This window comes from Canis lupus, chromosome 27 (assembly GCF_011100685.1).
Source record: "Canis lupus familiaris isolate Mischka breed German Shepherd chromosome 27, alternate assembly UU_Cfam_GSD_1.0, whole genome shotgun sequence".
In the NCBI taxonomy this organism is placed as follows: domain Eukaryota; kingdom Metazoa; phylum Chordata; class Mammalia; order Carnivora; family Canidae; genus Canis; species Canis lupus.
This window is the reverse complement of record NC_049248.1, coordinates 41,439,541-41,465,797: the sequence shown is the minus strand read 5'-3', so window position 1 is coordinate 41,465,797 and position 26,257 is coordinate 41,439,541. Positions and strand designations below refer to the sequence as shown.

The 26,257-nt window shown below is 37.8% G+C and overlaps 1 protein-coding gene across 2 annotated transcripts in view; it reads right to left on the bottom strand.

Moving 5' to 3' along the window:
- Positions 1–26,257, bottom strand: part of SPATS2 (spermatogenesis associated serine rich 2) — a 139,209-nt gene that overhangs the window by 74,930 nt on the left and 38,022 nt on the right. The window lies entirely within an intron of this gene.

Genomic DNA, 26,257 nt, shown 5'->3' with positions numbered 1-26,257 from the left:
TTTACACCATATTAACAAAAATTAACTCAGATGAAATAAAAAGCTACATAAGACCTAAACCCCTGGAAGAAAAAAAAAGAGGAAAAACATGATATGGAATTTGCAATGACTTCCTGTGTATGACATCCAAAACACAGTCAAAAGAAGGCAAAAGCAGACAAATAGAACTACATCAAACTTAAAAATTTCTGTACAGGGGCGCCTGGGTAGCTCAGTTGGTTAAGCATCCGCCTTCAGCTCAGGTCATGACCCCAGCCAGGGTCCTGGATCAAGCCCCACATTGGGCTCTGCTCAGCAGGGAGTCTGCTTCTCCCTCTCAATCTGCCTGCCACTCCACCTGTTTGTGCTTTCTGTCAAAGAAACAAATAAAATCTTTTTTTTTTTTTAAAAGAAACAAAACAAAACTTCTGTACATCAAAGTAAATAATCAATATGGTGACAGGAAATCTATGAAATAGGAGAAAATATTTGCAAGTATTTTTTATCAAATATTTCCAAGTATTTTATCAAAATATTTGTTTTTTTTTTTTTTAAATTCTGACCCTTTATTTATTTATTTATTTATTTATTTATTTTAATTTTTTATTTATTTATGATAGTCACAGAGAGAGAGAGAGAGGCAGAGACACAGGCAGAGGGAGAAGCAGGCTCCATGCACCGGGGGCCCGATGTGGGATTCGATCCCGGGTCTCCGGGATCGCGCCCTAGGCCAAAGGCAGGCGCCAAACCGCTGCGCCACCCAGGGATCCCTATCAAAATATTTGAAAAGCAGTTAATATCCAGAATATATTTTTAAAATTCCAACTTCACAAAAAAAAAAACACCAAGTAGCCCAATTTAAAAATGGTCAAAGGACTTGCACTGACATTTCTCCAAAGATAAACATATGAAAAAAAAAAAAAAGATAAATGGCCAACAAGCAAATTAAAAGATACTTAACATCAATCATCATAGAGAAATACAAATCAAAAATATCATCTCACACCCACTTGAATGCTGCTACCAAAACAAACAAACCCTAGAAAATCAGTGTTGGCAAAGATGTGGAGATATAGGAACAAATGTTCACTATTGATGTAAATGTAAAATAGTGTAGCTACTATGGAAACAGTATGGAGGTTCCTAAAAAATACAAAACAGAAGAACTACCATCCTCGTCCAGTAATCCCACCTCTGGGTATATATCCAAAAGGGCTGAACGCAGGATACACAGAGATATTTGCTTATCCATATTTATTACCGCATTACTCATAATAGCCAAGAGGTGGAAGCAATCCAAATGCCCATCAATGGATAAATAAACAAAACATGGTAGAGGCACAAAATGGAATATTATTGAGCCTTTAAAGAAAAGTAAATTCTGGGACACCTGGCTGGCTCAGTTGGAACAGTGTGACTCCTGATTTTGGGGTCGTGAATTTGAGCCCCATGTTGGGTGTAGAGATTGCTTAAAACAAATTTTTAAAGAAGGAAATTCTAGGGGATCCCTGGGTGGCTCAGCAGTTTAGCACCTGCCTTGGCCCAGGGCACGATCCTGGAGTCCCGGAATCGAGTCCCACATCAGGCTCCTGGCATGGAGCCTGCTTCTCCCTCCTCCTGTGTCTCTGCCTCTCTCTCTCTGTCTATAATTAATTAATAAATAAATAAATAAATAAATAAATAAATCTTTTTTTTTTTTTAAAGTAGGAAATTCTGTCAACATGCCACAACATGGATGACCAAGGACATTACACTAAATGAAATGTCACTCACAAAAAAGCCAAATATTGTACAATTCCACTTATATGAGGTATCTAAAGTAGTCAAATTCATAGAAACAGAAGAGAGAGGGAAATGAGACACTGTTGTTCAGTAGGTATGGAATTTTAGTTTTGCATGATGAAAAATTTCTGGAGATCTTTTGCACAACTATGTTAATATACTTAACACTACTAATCTGTATAATTAAAAATAGTTAAGATGGTAAATGTTATATTATTTTTTACCATAATTAATAAATTTATTTTTAAAATTTTTAGAAATATACTTATTAAAAAGAAAGAAATATACTTATTTGGGGAAAAAATGAGAAATTTAAATAAACATGGTTCAATTAGCATAATCCATCACCATTAGTGGAAAACCAAACTGAAGTACATGCTTTACTGTTGAGGTGTGTGTATCATTAATATAGCAGTGTAGCAGATGGTTAAGTGAAGTCTCTAAAGCCAGACTGCCTGGGTTTCTATCATAGCTCTACCACTTGCTAGATGAATGACTTCAAGCAAGCTACTAACCCTCTCCATGTCTCACTTTCTTCAAATGCAAAATGCAAATAATGCTAGCAACTTCCTCACAGGGCTGTTGCATGGTTTAAATGAGTTCATACAGATGTAGCATTACAACAATGCCTAACATTTACTGAAAACCACCCAACAGGGATCCCTGGGTGGCTCAGCGATTTAGCACCTGCCTTTGGCCCAGGGCATGATCCTGGAGTCCCGGGGTCGAGTCCCACATCAGGCTCCCTGCACGGAGCCTGCTTCTCCCTCTGCCTGTGTTTCTGCCTCTGTCTCTCTGTGTGTCTTTCATGAATAAATGAATAAAATCTTGAAAAGAAAAAAAAGAAAAGAAAAGAAAAGAAAAGCACCCAATAAACACTGGAAGACATTAACTGCAATGAAAGATGTGTTCCCTAAAACTAAAAGGTTCCAAGAATCATAGCTTATACAAGTTACTTAACAAATACTATGGGTTTACAAGCAAAAGGTCATAATTATAGGTATAGTTAGAGCCTTAGAATGGTAACTCCATTAAATTTGGATGATGTGCAATTAGGAAATTGGAATGATCTGAAGGACTCTAAAGAGAGTGAGTATATTTTTTAAGTCGTAGGGTACACTAAATCCTCATCTTCCATAATAGGATTGCCCCTGAAAAGACTAAAAAGTCAATATAACCCTATTATTCAGAAATACAGAGGTGAATAGCAAAAGAAATGCTAATGAATATCCATGGAAAGCTAGAACTAGAAATAGGTTGGAGGGAAGGGTAGAGATTGTTTTTTAAAAAATATTTTATTATTATAAACTGTGTGATACTATTTAACTTCTTATACCTTGTGGGTATATATTTAGATTTTAAAAATGCTTTAACCTATTTTTTTCTCTAACCTATTTTAAACAAACTATTAAAATACCATTTTTACCCTAAGACGAGCAAACCAAAATGATTATATATGCTGTTTAAAAAAAAAAAACAAAACAGGCCTCCTATCGAAGTGAGAATGCAAATTTGTACAATACCAACAGAAAATAAAACAGTAATTATCAGAATTAAAAATGCATATACTACATTGTTGCCATTTTATTTTTTTTATTTTTTTATTTTTTTATTTTTTTTTTATTTATTTATGATAGGCACACAGTGAGAGAGAGAGAGGCAGAGACACAGGCAGAGGGAGAAGCAGGCTCCATGCACCGGGAGCCCGATGTGGGATTCGATCCCGGGTCTCCAGGATCGCGCCCTGGGCCAAAGGCAGGCGCCAAACCGCTGCGCCACCCAGGGGTCCCTTTTGTTGCCATTTTAGTATTTTCTTCTCTTCATCTATTCTTCTCTAGACAGGGTGACAAGATGGAAAAACCTCAAAAAGAGAATAAGAGGCAGTACTGACTGCCAGGGATCTAATCAGGATGGACATAAGTAAGATGTTGGAACTAGAGTTTAGACTAACAATTATACGGATATTAGCTGGCCTTGAAAAAAAAGCACAAAAGACACTAGAGAATCCCTTTCTGGAGAAATAAAAGAATTAAAATCTAATCAAGTTGAAATAAACAAGCCTATTAATGAGATGCAATAAAAAATGGAGGCTCTGCTAGGATAAATGAGGTGGAAGAGGGAATTAGTGATATAGAAGAAAAATGATGGAGAATAAAGAAACTGAGAAAAAGAGAGAGAAACAACTATTGGATCATGAGGGGAGAATTCGAGAGTTAAGTGATACCATAAAGCAAAACAATATTAGAATAATTGGGATCCCAGAAGAAGAGGGAAGGGGGTGTAGAAGGTATACTGGAGCAAATTATAGCAGAAACCTCCCTAATCTGGAGAAGGAAACACACATTCAAATCCAAGAGACACAGAGAACCCTCCTCAAAATCAAAAATAGGAAAAAAAAATCAAAAATAGGTCAACAGTCCAACATATAATAGTGAAACTTGCAAATCTCAGGGACAAAAAGAAAATCCTGAAAGCAGCTCAGGACAAGAGGTCTGTAACCTACAATGGTAGTAACATTAGACTGGCAGCAGACCTGTCTGCAGAGACTTGGCAGGCCAGAAAGGATTGGCATCATATATTCAGGGTGTTAAATGAGAAAAATATGTAGTCAAGAATACTTTATCCAGGTAGGATGTCATTCAAAATAGAAGAAGAGTATAAAGTTTCCAAGACAAATAGAAACTAAAAAAATTTGCATCACTAAACCTGCCCTGTAAGAAATATAAAAAGAGATCCTTTAAGTGAAGAGAGAGCCTCAAAGTAACATAGATCAGAAAGGAATAGACACAATATACAGAAACAATGACTTTACAGGTAATATGATGGCATTAAATTCATATCTTTCAATTACTCTGAATGTAAATGGGTTAAATACTCCAATCAAAAAAACATAGATATCAGATTGGATAAAAAAGCAAGGCCCATCTATATGCTGTCTTCAGGAGACTCATTTTAGACCCAAAGACACCTCCAGATTTAAGTGAGGGTGTGGAAAACCATTTATCATGCAAATGAATATCAAAAGAAAGCTGCAGTGGCAATCTTTATTATCAGACAAATTAGATTTTAAACGAAAGAAGAGGGCAGCCCAGGTGGCTCAGCGGTTTAGCACCACCTTCAGTCCAGGGCCTGATCCTGGAGACCCAGGATGGAGTCCCATGTCAGGCTCCCTGCGTGGAGCCTGCTTCTCCCTCTGCCTGTGTCTCTGCCACTCTCTCTCTGTGTGTCTCTCATGAATAAATAAATAAAATCTTTAAAAAATAAATAAACCAAAGAATAGTAAGAGATGAGAAAGGACACTGTATCATAATTAAAGGGTCTATCCAACAACAGGATCTAACAATTGTAAATATTATGTCCTTAACATGGGAGCAGCAGTTATATAAATCAATAACAAAATAAAAAAACACATCAATTATAATACAATAATACTAGGGGACTTTAACACCCCACTCATTGCAATGGACAGATCATCTAAGACGATCAACAAGGAAACAAGACCTCAAAAAAAAAAAAAAAAAAAAAAAAAAGAAACAAGACCTCTGAATGACACACTGGACCAGATGGATTTCACAGATATACTCAGAGCATTCCATCTTAAACAACAGGATACACATTCCTCTCAAGTGCACATGGACTGTTCTCTGGAATAGATCACATATGGGCCACAAATCAGGTCTCAACTGGTACTAAAAGAATAGAATCATTCCCTGAATATTTTCAGACCAAAATGCTTTCAAACAAAGTCAATCACAAGAAGAAATTTGGAAAGAATGAATGGATTAACCAGGAAATTATAGAAGAATTTTTAAAATTCATGGAAACAAATGAAAATGAAAACACAACTATTCAAAACTTTTGGGATGCAGCAAAGGTAGTCCTATGAGGGAAGTATATGGCATACAAGGCCTTTCTCAAGAAATGGAAAGGTCTAAAGCTCACAACCTAACCTTACACCTAAAAGAGCTGGAGAAAGAACAGCAAATAAAGCCTAAATCCAGTAGAAGAAGAAAATTAATAAAGATTAGAGCAGAAATAAAAGATAAACCAAAAAAATAGTAGAACTGATCAATCAAACTAGGAGCTGATTCTCTGAAAGCATAAGATTGATAAACTCGACAGGCTTATCAAAAAGAAAAGAGAAAGGATCCAAATAAAATCATGAATCAAAGAGGAGAGATCACAGCTGACACTGAAGAAATACAAACAATTATAAGAACATATTATAGCAACTATATGCCAACAAATTAGGCAATCTGGAAGAAATGGATGCATTCCTAGAGATGTATAAACTACCAAACTGAAATAGGAAGAAACAAAAAACCTGAACAGACCCATAACCAGGAAGGAAATTGAAGCAGTAATCAAAAATCTCCCAACAAACAAAAGTCCAGGGCAAGTGGCTGACTTCCCAGGGGAATTCTACCAAAAATTTAATGAAGAATTAATGTCTATTCTTCTGAAGCTGTTTTAAAAAACAGGAATGGGGGCAGCCCCAGTGGCACAGCAGTTTAGCGCCACCTGCAGCCCAGGGTGTGATCCTGGAGACCCGGGATCGAGTCCCATGTCAGGCTCCTGCATGGAGCCTGCTTCTCCCTCTGCCTGTGTCTCTGCCTCTCTCTCTCTCTCTCTCTCTCTCTCTCTCTCTGTCTCTCATGAATAAATAAATAAAAATCTTTAAAAAAATAAAAAATTAAAAACAGGAATGGAAGGAAAACTTCCAAACTCTATGAGGCCAACATTACCTTGATCCCAAAACTAGGGGATCCCACCAAAAAGGAGAACTACAGACCAATATCTCTGATGAACATGGATTCAAAAGTTCTCACCAAAATGCTGGCTAATAGGACCCAACAGTACATTAAAAGGATTATTTACCATGACCAAGTGGGATTTATTTCTGGGCTACAAGGGGTGGTTCAACATCTGCAACTCAATCAATGTGATACACCACATTAATTGAAGGGAAAAAAAAGGACAAGATCCATATGGTCTTCTCAATAGATGCAGAAAAAGCATTTGACAAAGTACAGCATCCTTTCTTGATAAAAACGCTGCAGTGTAGGGACAGAAGGAACATACCTCAGTATCATAAAAGCCATATAGGAAAAGCCCCACAGCAAATATCATCTTCAGTGGGGAAAAACTGAGAGCTTTTCTCCTACAGTCAGGAACACCACAGGGATGCCCACTCTCACCACTGTTATTCAACATAGTACTAGAAGTCCCAGCCTCAGCAATCAGACAACAAAAAGAAAGAAATAAAAGGCTTCCAAATCGGCAAAAAAGCCAAACTCACTCTTCACAGACAACATGATACTCTAGGTAGAAAACCCAAAGACTCCACCCCAAAATTGCTAGAATTGATACAAGAGTCGGCAAAGTCACAAGATATAAAATGAATGCACAGAAGTCAGATGTGTTTCTATATACTAATAATGAGGCAGAAGAAAAAGAAATCAAGAAATCGATCCTATTTATAATTGCACCCAATACCGTAAGATACCTAGAAATAAATCCAACCAAAGAGGCAAAGGATCTGTACTCAGAAAACTACAGAACACTCATGAAAGAAATTAAGGATAAACACAAAGAAATGGAAAAACATTCCAAACTCATGGATTGGAAGAACAAATATTGTTAAAATGTCTATGCTATCTAGAGCAATCTACACATTCAGCACAATCCCTATCAAAATACCATCAGTATTTTTCATAGAGCTGGAACAAACAACTCTAAAATTTGTATGGAGGGATCCCTGGGTGGCGCAGCGGTTTGGCGCCTGCCTTTGGCCCAGGGCGCGATCCTGGAGACCCGGGATCGAATCCCACATCGGGCTCCCGGTGCATGGAGCCTGCTTCTCCCTCTGCCTGTGTCTCTGCCTCTCTCTCTCTCTGTGACTATCATGAATAAATAAATAAAATCTTTAAAAAAAAAAAAAAAAAAAATAAATAAATAAATAAATAAATAAATAAAATTTGTATGGAACCAGAAAAGACCCCAAATAGCCAAAGGAATTTTGAAAAAGAAAAACAAAGCTGGAGGCATCAAAATCCCAGACTTCAAGCTCTATTACAAAGCTGCAGTCATCAAGACAGTATGGTACTGGCACAAAAATAGACACACAGATCAATGCAACAGAACAGAGAGCCCAGAAATGGACCCTCAACTCTATGATCAACTAATCTTTGACAAAAAAGGAAATAATATGCAGTGGAAAAAAAGAGTCTCTTCAACAAGTAGTGTTGGGATAATTGAACAGCCACATGCAGAAGAATGAAACAACCATTTTCTTATACCATACACAAAAACTAACTCAAAATAGATGAAAGACCTAAATGTGAGATGGAATCCATCAAAATCCTAGAGAACACAGGCAGTAACCTCTGTGACCTTGGCCACAGCAACTTCTTGCTAGATGCATCTCTAAAGGCAAGGGAAACAAAGGCAAAAATGAACCATTGGGACTTCATCAAGATAAAAAGCTTTTGCACAACAAAGGAAACAGTCAACAAAACCCAAGGACAACGACAGAATAGGAGAAGATAGCTGCAAATATCTCATCAGATAAAAGGCTAGTATCCAAAATCTATACAGAACTTATGAAACTCAACACCCAGAAAACAATAATTCAATCAAGAAATGGGCAGAAGACATGAACAGACATTTCTCCAAAGAAGACATACAAATGGCCAACAGATACACGAAAAAAAGTTCAACATCACTCAGCATCAGGGAAATACAAATCCAAACTACAATGAGACACCACCTCACACCAGTCAGAATGGCTGAAATTAACAAGTCAGGAAAGAACAGATGTTGGCAAGGATGCGGAGAAAGGGGAACCCTCTTACTCTGCTGGTGGGAATGCAAGCTGGTACAACCACTCTGGAAAACATTATGGAGGTTCCTCAAAAAGTTGAAAACAGAGCTAACCCCATGACCCAGCAATTGCACTACTAGGGATTTACCCCAAAGATATAAACATAGTGATCCGAAGCAATGTCCACAACAGCCAAACTATGGAAAGAGCCCACAGGTTCATCAACACATGAATGGATAAAGATGCAGGAGATATAGATAGATAAATAGGCAGACATATAGACATAGATGTAGATATAGATAATGGAACATTACTCAGCCACTGAAAAGAATGAAATCTTGCCACTGGTAACCACGTGAATGGAATTAGAGGGTATAATGCTAAGTGAAATAAGTCAGAAAAAGACAAATACCATATGTTTCACTCATATGTGGAATTTAAGAAACAAAACAGATGAACACAGAGGAAGGGAAGGAAAAATACAGTAAGATTAAAATTGAGAAGGAAGGGATCCCTGGGTGGCGCAGCGGTTTGGCGCCTGCCTTTGGCCCAGGGCGCGATCCTGGAGACCCGGGATCGAATCCCACGTCGGGCTCCCGGTGCATGGAGCCTGTTTCTCCCTCTGCCTGTGTCTCTGCCTCTCTCTCTCTCTCTGTGACTATCATAAATAAATAAAAAAAAAAAATTGAGAAGGAAGCAAACCATAAAAGATGCTGAGAGTTGCTGGAGGGGTGGTTGGTAGGGGAAAGGGATAGAACACTATGGATGACGGGCATTAAGGAGAACACTTCATTAATAAATGAACACTGGGTATTATCTTTTTTTTTTTTAGTTTTATTTATTTATTCATGAGAGACACAGAGAGGCAGAGACACAGGGGGAAGGAGAAGCAGGCTCCATGCAGGGAGCCCGACGTGGGACTTGATCCCAGGTCTCCAGGATCAGACCCTGGGCCAAAGGTGACACTGAACCGCTGAGCTACCCGGGCTGCCCAACACTGGGTGTTATATGCAACTGATAAATCACTAAACTCTACCTTTGAAACTAATAATATACTATATGTTAATTGATTTTAAATAAAATATAATTAATTAAAACTTAAAAATAATAAACCTATAAAAAAAGAATATGCCTCTGATGCCATATTAGCTATTATGAATCAAAAAGACAGCACAGTTATCCTACTCCAGCATAGTCTTCTTAGATGAAGATTACTGCCAAAGGACCACCTGGGGCTCAAGAACCAAAGTCTGAGTATCACTAAACTGGAAAAACAATGGTCTGTGTTCTCTTGCTAGGAAAAATAGAAAAGATGCTTTTGATAAAATTTGCCTTGAGAGTTGTTAAAATAAAACACAAATGAAGATCAGACTTGAACACTCCCTGAGGAGACAAAAGCAGTCAGGCATATAAGCGACTTTAATTTTAATTTATTTTTTTGGTAAGATAAGCAAGGTTAACTTAACCTGGATCACTTCTTAGTTATGACTCTGAAAATCATAAACTGTTAACTGAAAATTGATATAAAGTAGCCATTAACCAAATCCCTTTAAGAAAATTCTAATATTGGGGATCCCTGGGTGCCTCAGAGGTTTAGCCCCTGACTTCAGCCCCGGGTGTGATCCTGGAGTCCCAGGATCAAGTCCCACATCAGGCTCCCTGCATGGAGCCTGCTTCTCCCTCTGCCTGTGTCTTTGCCTCTCTCTCTCTCTCTCTCTCTCTCTCATGAATAAATAAAATCTTTAAAAAAAGAAAAAGGAAATTCTAATATTGTAACCAATCACTGTAAAGAATAAACATTCATTGTCTTCATACTACATAAGCTGCTTTATAACAATATGTCTCTGAACCTCATTCTATGTTTTGACCTGAGTGTTCCCAGTTTACAAATTTTCTAGTATGTGCACAATAAATTTTTACTAAATACTACTTCAGTGATTTGTTGCTTTTACTTGTTTTTAATGAACTTTTGACAACTAATGGTGTCAAAAGTGGAACCTTTAGCCAACAAACCCCTGCCCTGAAGCTGGTGAGCAAATCACCTGCTGGTACCCACAGACCACTGTGCACTCACTGCTTTCTTGCTGACTACCGAGTTCTTGGGTAAGACTCTCTAAGATTTGAGCTCCACTCTGAGTTCTAAGCTCTCCAACTTTATCATGCACATTTGCTTTCTGTCTCTCTTGAAGCTTTTTGGCAAGCTACCCTCCTGTCTGTAAGGGGAAAGCGTGTGATTCCTGGGGTTTTCAGCAATGATAAAATTACCAGGCTCCTATAGATTATTTGTTTCAGATACTCTAAAGGCAGAGATGGGTTCCAACTAGTCTAAATCTTTTTCTCCTCCCTTAAAAACTGCTCCCTCTTGTATGTATACCCACTGTAGAATACTCTTGAGTCTTTCTGAAGAAAAAAACAAAAACAAAAACAAAAAAACAAAACAAAACAAAAAAACAGGACTTTACAAAGGATAATTTTGAATTGCAATGGCCATTCTGGGAAGCCTACCACTTAAAAAAACATGATCCTAAATAAAAATAATAAAAATTTTAAAAATAAATAAAAAAGATGATCTTATTGGGGTATCATTTAAAAAAGAGGATCCCAAATCTCTCAAAAACAATGAAATGCCTTCTTTTGATTGGTTTAAAGGATTTGAGAAGGCAGAATGACTCAAAATAACCTCTCCAAAAGATTCATTGTCATTCACAAGACAATGAAAAACTTATGACTAAAGCCCTGAGTCTAAAGATTTGAATGACCCTCCAAATAACCCCTCTATGCCTATCCTGATTCTAATAATCTATTTGATCTTTTACCCTCCTAGGCTCCTAATGCCCTGGAGAGTAAGATCTTATCAAGAACCAGGGGTCCCCCATCCACCGTAGAATTTAAACCTTGGTTTGAGTCAGTAAAACATCTGCTTCGGCTCAGGTCATGATCTCAGAGTCCTGGAATCAAGCCTATACCCGTCTCCTTCTGCCCCCCACTCGTGCATGCTCTCTCTCTAGTGCTTTCTTTCTCTCTAGTGCATGCTCTCTCCCTCTCAAATAAATAAAATCTTAAAAAAAAAAAAAAAAAAAAAAAAAAAAAAGCTCTTGAAAGTAAACCCTGGTTTGAAGCTGACCTCCAAACCATTATTAACAATTTCCCAGATCCAAAGTAGAATCAAACTAAATTTAAAGAAGAATTTAAGATACTTCTTGGAGAAAAAAAAAAAAAAAGAAAGAAAGATACTTCTTGGAGCTTATGACCTGGGTGCCTCAATTCGTACCAATTCATTCACATGGTGCTAAGTCCAAGAGACACACAAAGGTAGCTCCATGTAGCAGACTGGAAAGATCCTTCTGAGGAATTTGAGGACCATTAAAAAATAAAATAAAATAAAATAAAACTTTGAAGACCCTCCCAAGTATGCCTGAAAAGATAGAATAAAAAGAGAGAGAAAAGTAGGTCAACAGTTCCTTGAAGCTATACCCAGGGTTTTTCCTGTAAGAACTGATTTGAGTCTTAATACAATCTTGTAAAATAGAAAAAGAGTAAGTCAATTGCAGACTTTTGAATTCACTTAGGAAAAATATTTAGACAGCATCCTGGTCTTAGGGATTCTGAAGCTAACATTACCTTGTCTGCTCATTTTCTTAATGGGCTTTGCCCTGAGCTTAATGATTTATTAAAGAAACATAAATTAGAATGGAAGATCTCTCTTTTTTCTGAGCTCCAACATTTTACTGAACATTTTGAAAGAATTTAGGAACAGAAAAGGAGTTACCAAGCAAATAAACCCATGGCCCTATAATTACAACTACTTTACAACTAATTTTGCCCCTGTTGACAAGCACACTTGTGAATATTGTAAACAGAAAGGACATTGATAAAGGGACTGTCCCCTCAAACAACCTAATTATCAAAGAAAAGAGAACACTCAACCTTCAGATACCTAAGATAATAATCAACATTGATGAGGCTCTAAGGTACTGTCCAGTAAGCCACCCCCAGGAATTCCTATTAATCATCAGGGTGAAGTGAAATCTGAAATAAATGGAGAAAAGTGTACCATGCTAGTAGACTCTTTCCACTTTAAACTCCACCATGATACATCAAGAACTTCCTCAAAGCAATAAAAATATTTTGGTGGTGGCTGTGTCCAATCAAGTTCAAATCAAGTTCCTTTATCAGAGCCCACAACCTTGGCCCCTTCTAGGATCATGCCTTTTTCTTATGTGACAGGGTTCCTCTGGGAAGAGATCCACTTTCTAAATTAAGAGAGCAAATATATTTTGTCTCAGGAGAAATAATCTTGGAATTTCCAGACTCAATAGACCCCAAAATGTTATGTATTCTATAAGTCCAAAGTAATTGTCCTGAAGAAGTTAACAAACTCCATGATGAGGCAAGTACTGCAGACCTCTCTGAAGCCCTTGGCATCCTATGGGCCTCTTCTTCCACCGATCTGGGAAAAATTAAGAGTGTTTTCCCTATTAAAATTCAGGTTGATCCTTCGGAAATTCTTCCAAAATTGCCCCCAGTATCCCTTAAGACCCTAAGCTATATAACAGCTTACCCCCTTAACAGATGATTTAATAAATCAAGAACTAATAAAAAAATAAAAATTAAAAAAATAAAGGACTAATTATTTCCTGCACCAGATCTTTCCAACACTCCTATCCTACCCATAAAATATCCCCAGGACTAAGGATGAAGATTTGTATAAGATCTTAGAGCTATAAATAAAACTGTTATTCCAAGGCCTCCTGTAGTTCAACCAATGCTGAATGGTTTACGACTGCAGACCTATATTCTGCCTTCTTTACCATCCCAGTAGATAAAGAAAGTCAATATTTGGAAAAATCAACAACTGTCTAAGAAACAGTTATGCCTCAAGGAATCACTGAGGCCCCTTCATATTTCTCACAAGTTCTACATCAGGATTTAAGTACACTACAATTTCTAAGAAATTCTACCCGGACTCAGTATGTAGATGATTTACTTCTTTGCTCTTTATCCAGAGAGAACTGAAACTGACTCAGAATATCTAGTGTACCAGCTAGCTTACACGGGCCATATGGCCTCTTGAGATAAACATCAGTTTTCCACAAGAAAAAGTATGACCAAGTACCTTAGTCATGACTTATCAGGAAAAGGAATCCTTCTGTTTCAGAAAGAGTAAGTACCATTCAAAATCACTGAGAACTATGACTAGCAGACGACTCAGAGGCCTCCTTGGACTTGCAGAATATTGCCAATCCTGGGTCCCTAAGTTTTCCTTATTGGCCTCTCCACTCTATAAATTAAAAGTAATACTCAGGAACAGCCTCCTTAGGAAATACAATATGAGGAAGACTTTACTGAAATCAAACAAGCCTTACAAGCCTGCACTGGGTTTCCTAATCATACCAAATCTTCTACATTGTTCACGAATGTTGACACTAGAGTCCTCACACAAGAACGTAGAAGAAAAAATAGACCTGTAACTTATTATAGTTTACAACTGGACCCAGCAGCCAGGGCATCTCCAAATCATTCCCAGGCAGTTGCTGCAGCTGGTAAAATTGTAGAATCCTCTTCAGAACTTGCTCAAAGAAGTATTTTAAATCTGTAAATTCCTCATGATATACAAAATTTAACTGAGCAAACTCAGCATTTCTTAGCTAAGTAGAATAACATCTTATAAGATTCTATTCCTGTCTCCTTCACATCTGTGCCTTCTTCACTGCAACTCCTTAAATCCTGCTCCCCTTCTACCCTTACCCAATAAACAAGAAACTCATAATTGCATTGAACTGACATTTGATCTGACTTCTAGATCAAATTTGTAAGAAATTCCATTACCTAATGCAGTGTTAGTATTCCTTGTTGATGGCTCTTAGGCCAAAAAATTCCGAAGGGAAATATCAAGCTGGATATACTGCAACTACTCAATATGAATTACCAGAAAGAATAGTCCTTCCTCAGTTAAACTCAGCCCAACCTACAGAATTACTTGTCCTCACCTGAGCATGTGAATTAGCAAAAAGAAAAACTGCAAATATTTACGAGGACAGCAGGTATGCTTATGGAATGGTCCATGACTTTAGCATGCTCTGAAAACAGAGGATTTTTAACATCAAATGATACTCCTAGAGGGTGCCTGGGTGTCTCAGTCAGTTAAGTGTCTGCCTTTGGCTTAGATCATGATCCTAGGGTGCTGGGATGGAGCCCTGTGTCTGCTCCCTGCTCATTGGGGAGCCTGCCCTGCCTCCCGCTTGTGCTCTCTCTCTCTCAAATAAAGTCTTTAAAAAAAATGACACAGCTATCAAAAATGGACGTCAGCCGGCTGATTTCCTCTTTGCACTATTACTACCTTCACAAATTGCTATTATCAAAACTGAGGCTCGTAGCCACCAATCACACTCCGAATTATCAGGGAAGCAGGATATATTCAGGGTCCTAAATGAGAAAAACATGCAACCAAGAATACTTTATCCAACAAGGCTCTCATTCAGAATGGAAGGAGAGATAAAGAGCTTCCAAGACAGGCAGGAACTGAAAGAATATGTGACCTCCAAACCAGCTCTGCAAGAAATTTTAAGGGAGACTCCCAAAATTCCCCTTTAAGAAGAAGTCCAATGGAACAATCCACAAAAACAGGGAATGAATAGATATAATGATGACACTAAACTCATATCTTTCAATAGTAACTCTGAACGTGAATGGGCTTAATGACCCCATCAAAAGGCACAGGGTGTCAGACTGGATAAAAAAGCAGGACCCATCTATTTGCTGTCTACAAGAGACTCATTAGACAGAAGGACACCTACAGCCTGAAAATAAAAGGTTGGAGAACCATTTGCCATTCAAATGGTCCTCAAAAGAAAGCAGGGGTAGCCAACCTTGTATCAGATAAACTAAAGTTTACCCCGAAGACTGTAGTGAAAGATGAAGAGGGACACTATATCATACTTAAAGGACCTATCCAACAAGAGGACTTAACAATCATCAATATATATGCCCCGAATGTGGAAGCTGCCAAATATATCAATTAATAACCAAAATTAAGACATACTTAGATAATAATACACTTATACTTGGTGACTTCAATCTAGCACTTTCTACACTCTATAGGTCTTCTAAACACAACATTTCCAAAGAAACGAGAGCTTTAAATGATACACTGGACCAGATGGATTTCACAGATATCTACAGAACTTTACATCCAAACTCAACTGAATACACATTATTCTCAAGAGGACATGGAACTTTCTCCAGAATAGACCACACACCGCGTCACAAATCGGGTCTTAACCGATACCAAAGGATTGGGATCGTCCCCGGCATATTCTCAGACCATAATGCCTTGAAATTAGAACTAAATCACAACAAGAAGTTTGGAAGGACTTCCAACACGTGGAGGTTAAGGACCATCTTGCTAAAAGATGAAAGGGTCAACCAGGAAATTAAGGAAGAATTAAAAAGATTCACGGAAACTAAAGAGAATGAAGATACAACCGTTCAAAATCTTTGGGATACAGCAAAAGCAGTCCTCAGGGGGAAATACATCGCAATACAAGCATCCATCCAAAAACTGGAAAGAACTCAAATACAAAAGCTAACCTTACACCTAAAGGAGCTAGAGAAAAAACAGCAAATAGATCCTACAACCAGCAGAAGAAGAGAGTTAATAAAGATTTGAGCAGAACTCAATGAAATTGAGACCAGAAGAACTGTGGAACAGATCAACAAAATCAGGAGTTGGTTCTTTGAAAGAATTAATAAGATAGATAAACCATTAGCCAGCCTTATTAAAAAGAAGAGGGAGAAGACTCAAATTAATAAAATCATGAATGAGAAAGGAGAGATCACTACCAACACCAAGGAAATACAAACGATTTTAAAAACATATTGTGAACAGCTATACGCCAATAAATTAGGCAACCTAGAAGAAATGGACGCATTTCTGGAAAGCCACAAACTACCAAAACTGTAACTGGAAGAAACAGAAAACCTGAACAGGCCAATAACCAGGGAGGAAATTGAAGCAGTCATCAAAAACCTCCCAAGACACAAAAGTCCAGGGCCAGATGGCTTCCCTGGGGAATTCTATAAAATGTTTGAAGAAGAAACCATACCTATTCTACTAAAGCTGTTTGGAAAGATAGAAAGAGATGGATGACTTCCAAATTCGTTCTATGAGGCCAGCATCACCTTAATTCCAAAACCAGACAAAGACCCCACCAAAAAAAAAGGAGAATTACAGACCAATATCCCTGATGAACGCAGGTGCAAAAATTCTCAACAAGATACTAGCCAATAGGATACAACAGTACATTAAGAAGATTATTCACCATGACCAAGTGGGATTTATTCCCGGGACACAAGGCTCATGTAACACTCGTAAAACAATCAATGTGATTCATCATATCAGCAAGAGAAAAAAGAAGAACCATAGGATCCTCTCAATAGATGAAGAGAAAGCATTTGACAAAATACAGCATCCATTCCTGATCAAAACTCTTCAGAGTGTAGGGATACAGGGAACATTCCTCAACATCTTGAAAGCCATTTACGAAAAGCCCACAGCAAATATAATTCTCAATGGGGAAGCACTGGGAGCCTTTCCCCTAAGATCAGGAACAAAACAAGGATGTCCACTCTCACCACTGCTATTCAACATAGTACTAGAAGTCCTAGCCTCAGCAATCAGACAACAAAAAGACATTAAAGGCATTTAAATTGGCAAAGAAGAAGTCAAACTCTCCCTCTTCGCCGATGACAGGATACTCTACATAGAAAACCCAAAAGACTCCACCCCAAGATTGCTAGAACTCATACAGCAATTTGGCAGTGTGGCAGGATACAAAATCAATGCACAGAAGTCAGTGGCATTTCTATACACTAACAATGAGACTGAAGAAAGAGAAATTAAGGAGTCAATCCCATTTACAATTGCACCCAAAAGCATAAGATACCTAGGAATAAACCTAACTAAAGAGGTAAAGGATCTATACCCTAAAAACTATAGAACACTTCTGAAAGAAATTGAGGAAGACACAAAGAGATGGAAAAATATGCCATGCTCATGGATTGGCAGAATTAATACTGTGAAAATGTCAATGTTACCCAGGGCAATTTACACGTTTAATGCAATCCCAATAAAAATACCATGGACTTTCTTCAGAGAGTTAGAACAAATTATTTTAAGATTTGTGTGGAATCAGAAAGGACCCCGAATAGCCAGGGGAATTTTAAAAAAGAAAACCATAGCTGGGGGCATCACAATGCCAGATTTCAGGTTGTACTACAAAGCTGTGGTCATCAAGACAGCGTGGTACTGGCACAAAAACAGACACATAGATCAATGGAACAGAATAGAGAATCCAGAAGTGGACCCTCAAATTTATGGTCAACTAATATTCGATAAAGGAGGAAAGACTATCCACTGGAAGAAAGACAGTCTCTTCAATAAATGGTGCTGGGAACATTGGACATCCACATGCAGAAGAATGAAACTAGACCACTCTCTTTCACCATACACAAAGATAATCTCAAAATGGATGAAAGATCTAAATGTGAGACACGATCCCATCAAAATCCTAGAGGAGAACACAGGCAACACCCTTTTTGAACTTGGCCACAGTAACTTCTTGCAAGATACATCCAGGAAGGCAAGAGAAACAAAAGCAAAAATCTTGACTTCATCAAGATAAGAAGCTTTTGCACAGCAAAGGATACAGTCAACAAAACTAAAAGACAACCTACAGAATGGGAGAAGATATTTGCAAATGACGTATCAGATAAAGGGCTAGTTTCCAAGATCTATAAAGAACTTCTTAAACTCAACAGCAAAGAAACAAACAATCCAATCATGAAATGGGCAAAAGACATAAACAGAAATCTCACAGAGGAAGACAGACATGGCCAACATGCACATGAGAAAATGCTCTGCATCACTTGCCATCAGGGAAATACAAATCAAAACCACAATGAGATACCACCTCACACCAGTGAGAATGTAGTTCTTAAAAGTACATATTAATTTATTATAACTAGCAACTTCCCATTCTAAATACTTTTTACTTGGATAGTTGAACCCACAGAAGGGAGGATATGGAATTGGCATTATCTACTCCAAATAAATTCTGTCCAGTAGAGAGAGGAATGATTTCCCTCATGCCCCTGTAAAATAAAGCCAGTTTTGCATCAATTTGTAAATTCATTTCAGCATTCTTGATTCTATATATGTGTGGTACTTAAATTCTTCTTAACCACTTTTAGCATCTTATAGGTTTTTCCAATTAATTAATGAGTTAACATCTTATACATGTGCTTTTTATATTTGTGTGAAAATCATGATTTGCTTAATTTTTAATCCTTTAATGATGAATTTCATACAGTATGTAGTAGATACTATGGAAAGTGAAAATTTTAATGCAAAAGCTCAAGGAAGGGAAACATCCTTTTCTACTCTCACATATACTTATGTATGTATATATGTGTGTGTGTGTGTATTTTTTTTTTTAAGGAAGGCCAGATAAAACATGCTTTTTTAAGACTCTGAGAACAAGCCATTGTTAAAGTTGGTCATTCTTGAAAGACCCATAACTGACAAAAAAAATTATTTGAATGATATTGACTGCCTTTTCCCCCTGATGCATAGTGTAAAATACAGCACTATCTAAAAAAAAAAACAAAAGGTTCATCATTTCAGAAATACTTAGAATCTTTTGTCTGAACTACTTTCGTTAATTACAGTCACCAATAAAATAGATGGTACATTTTTACAATGAATTAAAAGTCTACATCTGACAAATGCTTTTACTAATCCAAAAGATTTTGCCAGTCAACACCTGTACAATCGTTAAGAATATTAACTACATCTGTTATTTTCAAAATAGTTGTCTTCTATTGATATGTGTCACATTAAAAGGACAAAATGATTAAATAAAAATTAACTTGATTCAAATATATACATACTGCTTAAAAACACAAAACCAGAAATCAATACCCAAGCTAAACATTAAGTCAATAACATGCTTTGAACTCATTCATACATTAGGAAAAGGTGTATTAGTGCTCAGATCTTCTGGCTTTCTAAGATCCAAATTAAAAATATCTCTAATACTACCAGTCTCTATGGAATTATGGATTTCACAAAACAGCTTTATTCCTCACACAGGATCAAACTAATCCCGACACTCTAAGAAAGAGTAAAACCAACTTGTACCAAAAATTTTTATACTCAGCATTCATTCAGATCCTTCCAAACTACTCTCTTGGCTTATAGCATGCCTGAAAAATATTGCTCTAGCAAGTAATTATTCTGTCCAAAAATGAACAGGGCAATTTAGGTTGGAAATAATTTGCTGTCCATGTCATTCATAAATCCACACTACTATATTATAATTCTCAAAATTAATGCATAATGCATGCAGTGTATCATCCATTAAATATTTTAAAAGATAAGTTTTCATCTAGTTGAAATTAGTTAAGTAATATTAACGAATTTAAAAGCATGAAAAATTAACTCTTTCTTCCCCTCACTTCTACTCCCTCCAAACCAACAGGTACCTTTCATTTGATAATGCATATCAAGTGGGGGGGAAAATGAGAATGTGGACAAACAAAACAAGTGAAAGAGTTATAGAAGGCTAATCCCAAAAGGACATGTTGCCTCTTCCAAGTTGCAACTAAAGTTAAAGGACTATAGTGAGAAGTCTTGACCATTTTTAGGAGTTCAAAATAGATATGTACTGTCCTCCCATTTTGGGGAATGTAACTCATTCCAAAATTTTATTTTCTGACTAGTCTGAAGGTTCTTTTATTGCTACCAATTGGCACATTTTTAGAGGACTCTATTAAAGCTTTGTAAAAGTATCTTTCAAGTACCAAGTAAAAAAAAAAAAACAACTGACTCACTTAAAAGCTTTTTCTCTCTACCCCCAATTCAATAACCTATATAAACCTGACAACCAAGAAAAATAAAACAGGTAAATGATTAAATACAGGCATTTCTTCTCCAGAAGTGGGAAGAGTAATATAGCAGGTAGTTAATTCTATAACAACTTCCTATCTTGTTTCAGATCATCAGAGAATTTGGATGAATCTCTCATGATATATAAATTTTCCCTTAGAAGTATCCCTGCCAGCATTAAGAAAGCTAGCTAAACAAACTCAACTGAAATTGGAAATGACAGTCAAACATACTATTTAATCCTTATAAAAATGCTACCCGGAGACTCAAACAAATCTATAAATGGTAGAATTTTCCAAAGTCTGATAGTTTTTCTTCTTTGTTTCTTTTGTTTCTTCCTTTGGGATGGAAGCACCATTATGCCTTCTCTTATACAAAAAAATAAAAAGAATGCCAAGTCCAAAGCTTCCAGGTCCTATTTCTAAAAGACAGTCATTTGTTTCCTTCTCTAAAGAAAAGAGGTGTTTATTGCTGTGATGTCTCCTCCATGCTATTCCACACCTCCATTCTCAAACATTAAATGAAGGTAATCTACCTCTACCCCCATGAACAAGGAAAAGAAAGCCTGTTCTAACAAGTATAATCTTCTATATTCCAGCTTCCAAACTTTTTTTTTTTTGGGGGGGGGGGCTTCCAAACCTTTTATAGGTGTATGTGTGGGGTATTTTGTGTTTTAAAACATGTTCGTACATTCTTCGATCCTACTCCCATCAAATGTAGAGTCTAATTCTCCTGCCCATGAAAAGAATGAAATAGAAGGGACACTGAATAACCTCACAAGTTAGGTCATAGGGCAGCCCGGGTGGCTCAGCGGTTTAGTGCCGCCTTCAGCCCAGGGCCTGATCCTGGATACTGATGATAGATAGAATCCCACATCGGGCTCCCTGCATGGAGCCTGCTTCTCCCTCTGCCTGTGTCTCTGCGCGCCTCTCTCTCTCTCTCTCTCTCTCTCTCTCTCTCTGTCTCTCATGAATAAATAAGTAAAATCTTAAAAAAAAAAAAAAAAATTGGGGCAGCCCCCGTGGTGCAGCGGTTTAGCGCCGCCTGCAGCCCGGGGTGTGATCCTGGAGACCCGGGATCGAGTCCCATGTCAGGTTCCCTGCATGGAGCCTGCTTCTCCCTCTACCTGTGTCTCTGCCTCTCTCTCTGTGTCTCTCATGAATAAATAAATGAAATCTTAAAAAAAAAAAAAAAAAAAGTTAGGTCATAAAAGATGATAAAACTTCTTCCTGGTACTCTCTGAGGACAACTTTGGACTCCAGAATCACCATGTAAGATATCCAGGTACCCTAAAACCCTCATGCTGGAGTAAAGGATGAGGAGTCAGAGGATTATAGAGCCATCCAAGAAATTGGTGGAATCTTCCTAGCTCAGCCACCTGATATGTGAATGAGGAATACTTGGAGATGACTCCAGGCCCAACTGCCATCTGCCTCCAACTGTGTAAGAGAGGAAGCTTTTTGCTTTTTAAATGATTCCAGCCCCAGCTATCATCTAATTGCATCCACATGAGAAACCCTGAGAAGAAACTGCCTAGCCAAGTTCAAACATCAGAATCATAAAAGATTAAAAAAAAAAAAAAAAAAAAAAAAAAAGGACTGTTATTTTATCCCACTAAGTTTAGTATGGTATATTATGCAGCAATAGAAAACCAAAACAGATTTTGGTTATAGGGTTGCTTCCAAAAAATGTAAACATTTGGCTTCTGGATCAGGTGGCAGGAAAAAGCCAGAAAAGGCTAAAAGTGTTAGTGAGAGCCTGAAGGATCTTAGTGTCACTGTTAGGAAAAGCCTCAAGGAAGCTATCAATAAACACTTAAAACAGGGTCAGGGGGTGGGGGGCCCTTGGGTGGCTCAGTGGTTGAGTGTGTGTCTGCCTTTGGCTCAGGTCACGATCCTGGGGTCCTGGGATGGAGCCTGCTTTTCCCTCTGCCTATGTCTCTGCCTCTCTGTGTGTCTCTCACAAATGAATAAATAAAGTCTTTAAAAACAAAGACAAATGGGATTGGCAAACCATAAACTACCTGCAAAATTCAATTGCTGCTTTGGTATAAATAAAGTTTTACTGAAACACAGCCACACCCATTTATTTATATATTGTTTGTTTTTGCCTCCTCACTACAACAGCAAAGCTAACTAGATGTGCCACTGACCCCATGGTCCCCAAAGCCAAAAATATGTATTGTCTGGCCCCTGACAGAATAAAGTTGCCCATCCTTAGCTTAAAAGAAAGTGAGAGGGCAGCCCAGTTGACTCAGCGGTTTAGCGCCGCCTTTGGCCGGGGCCTGATCCTGGAAACCTGGGATCAAGTCTCATGTTGAGCTCCCTGCATGGAGCCTGCTTCTCCCTCTGCCTGTCTCTGCCTCTCTCATGAATGAATAAATAAAATCAAGAAAGGAAAGAAAGGAAAGAAAGGAAAGAAAGGAAAGAAAGAAAGAAAGAAAGAAAGAGGAAAGAAAAGAAAAGAAAGAAAAGAAAAGAAAAGAAAAGAAAAGAAAAGAAAAGAAAGAAAGGAAAAGAAAAGAAAAGAAAAGAAAAGAAAAGAAAAAAGAAAAGAAAAGAAAAGAAAAGAAAAGAAAAGAAAAGAAGAGAAAGTGAGAAAAGCAAGCGGCACCATTGCTCAGCAGTCGAGTGTCTGCCTTTGAATCAGGTCATGATTCTGCAGTCCTAGGTCGGAGTCCCACATCAGGCTCCCTGCAGGGAGCCTGCTTCTCCCTCTGCCTATGTCTCTGCCTCTCTCTCTCTGTGTCTCTCATGAATAAATAAATAAAATCTTTTTTTAAAAAAAAGTGAGAAAAGTATCACTGGAAGTGGAAAAAAAGGAAAATCCTATTAGATAAGTGGAAAGTTTAGCAAAACTGTCACCTGAAATCATGTTGAAAAGAGAAAATATAATCAATGAACTTATGAATATGGGTAAGATTTCCAGGCAGCATATCAGAAGTACCAACTATTTTTTTTTGCTAAGTATCATAAAGTACAGGTAGAGAGAGATGAGAAAAAGAAGAAATCACATATTTTCAAAAAGAATATAGAGGAAATATAAAGGAGTCAGAACTTGCTAGGTCCAAAAATAAACTATTCCTTACTTCCAAATAGCAAACATTTCTCAAATTAAGAAATGCCCTCCTGGGGCAGCCTGGGTGGCTCAGTGGTTTAGTGCTACCTTCAGCCCAGGGTGTGATCCTAGAGACCCGGGATCGAGTCCCACGTCAGGCTCCCTGCGTGGAGCCTGCTTCTCCCTCTGCCTGTGTCTCTGCCTCTCTCTCTCTCTCTCATGAATAAATAAATAAAATCTTTTTTTATAAAAAGAAATGCCCTCCGGAGAAAGACCAAATCCAAGACAGTGTCAGGGACACATGGCCTAAGATTAAACTTTTATTCAGACCAAGGATAGGCAAACTCTATAAAGGCAAAAATAAATATTTTAGGCTTTGAGGGCCATATACAGTCTCTGTTGAACATTCTTTTTTTTTTTTTTTTTTTAACAACCCTTTAAAAATGTAAAAACACATCTTAACTCACTGGTAATAGGTGACCAACCCTAGTGTAGGTAGGTCAAATATCCAAAGAGATTCAATATAAGGTGGTGCCTCATAATTCCTTTCAAACAAAAAGCTGTCTAAGAATCTTAAAGGTGGGAGATCCCTGGGAGGCTCAGCAGTTTGGCGCCTTCAGCCCAGGGCGTGATCCTGGAGTCCCGGGATCGAGTCCCATGTCGGGCTCCCTGCCTGGAGGCTGCTTCTCTCTCTGCCTGTCTCTCTGTCTCTCTGTCTCTCTCTCTTTGTATTTTGTGAATAAATAAAATCTTTAAAAAAAAATCTTAAAGGTGTTTTCCCACAAAAACTTTAAATGGAGCTGAGAGGGTTTAGGACATTCGACCCCAAAATAAGGTACTGTGGCATATTGAGTATTTTAAGCTGAAGAAGCTTGAGAAAATGGCAGAAGCAGGAAAGTCACTCGGGCCTTTCCACTGCTCTTCTCCCCTGAAATAGGTCATATGAGAGGTGCCCTCCCTGTACCTGCAAGAAGGGAGCATTCTTTATATATATATATATATATATATATATATATATATATATATATATATATATAATTTATTTATTCACGAGAGACACACAGAGAGAGAGGCACAGACACAGGCAGAGGGAGAAGCAGGCTCCATGCAGGGAGCCCGATGTGGGACTCGATCCCGGGTCTCCAGGATCACACCCTGGGCAGAAGGCGGCGCTAAACCGCTGAGCCACCTGGGCTGCCTGCCCAGAAGGGAGCATTCTTAATCTCCAAAGGCAAAGGGACATAGAGAAGAATCCTAACAGAGCTTGCTAAATTTCCCCCAGCTTACTACACTTTCCTCATTCTCTTTGTCTTACTACATTTCTCCACAACTGCCCACTCTTCATTAAGCCTAGCATAAAAACACTCAGGTTTAAACATTTCTTCATGTTAAAAATAGAACTACCTTACCATCCAGCAATTACACCACTAGGTATTTACCCAAAAAACACAAAAATACTAATTCAAAAAGATACATGCACCCCAATCAATGTTTATAGCAACATTATCTACAACAGCCAAACTATGGAGACAGCCCAAGTGTCCATCAATAGATGAATGGATAAAGAAGCTGTACATACATACACACAATGGAATATTAGCCATAAGAAAGAATGAAATCTTGTCATTTGCAACAATGTGGATAGAGCTACAGAGCATTAAGCTAAGTGAACTAAGTCAGAGAAAGACAAATACCATATGACTTCACTCATATGTGGAATGTAAGCAACAAAACAAATGAGCATAGGGGAAAAAAATAGGCAAACCAAGAAATAGACTCTTAACAAATGGATGGTTACCAGAAGGGAGCTGGATGGGGGGATGGGTGAAATAGGTGATGGAGATTAAGGAGTGCACTTGCTGTGAGCACCAGGTGATGTATGGAAGGGGTGAATCACCAAATTGTACATCTGAAACTAATATTACACCATATGTTAACTGGAATTAAAATTAAAACTTAAAAAATAAACATTTCTTCAGGTCTTCATTTACTAATAAAGGCTTCACTGTCACATAAAATTTATATTAAATAAACGTGTATGCTTTTCTCCTTTTAATCTTTGCCAGTTTAATTTTCAGACCCATTCAGCGATCTTAAGAGGGAGGGTCAAGGAAAACTTTTTCCTCTTCTGCGAGGCTAAGGTGGAGAAAGGCTTATATCATTGTGTAAGCGCGGCTTTTGTCTAACAGAGTGAACCTCTCAAATAGATTCACAGAGAATTCTGTGTTGAGAAATATTGTCATCTTGTACTAAAAAAGACAATACAAAATGAAAAGAGGTTTTTGGGACACACACCCCCTTCATGCTCAAATCCTATGGTTTAGGAAATTACTCATCTGCAGACAAAGAATACATTTTATGGAAAAGGAACAATAATTGAGAGGGCAAAACCAAGAGCTATGAAGGATGGTTCCTAGGCAATACAGCTGAGCCCTAATCAAAGAAGTCATAATACAGGCCTGGCTGGATTTCAGATTTGCTGTGGACCAGCAACTATTGTGTTCCTTATATTTTTCTTTATTTTTGAAGAGCAGTGCCCATAATGGTTATCTTATGCCTGTCCACCATTGCATACCGGGTGGGAGAGATAACATAGCTCTTTGGCTTACAAGTCTTCAAAGTGAAAGCAATGGTACCCGGGGAGCTATACACAAGGAGCTATATCCAAA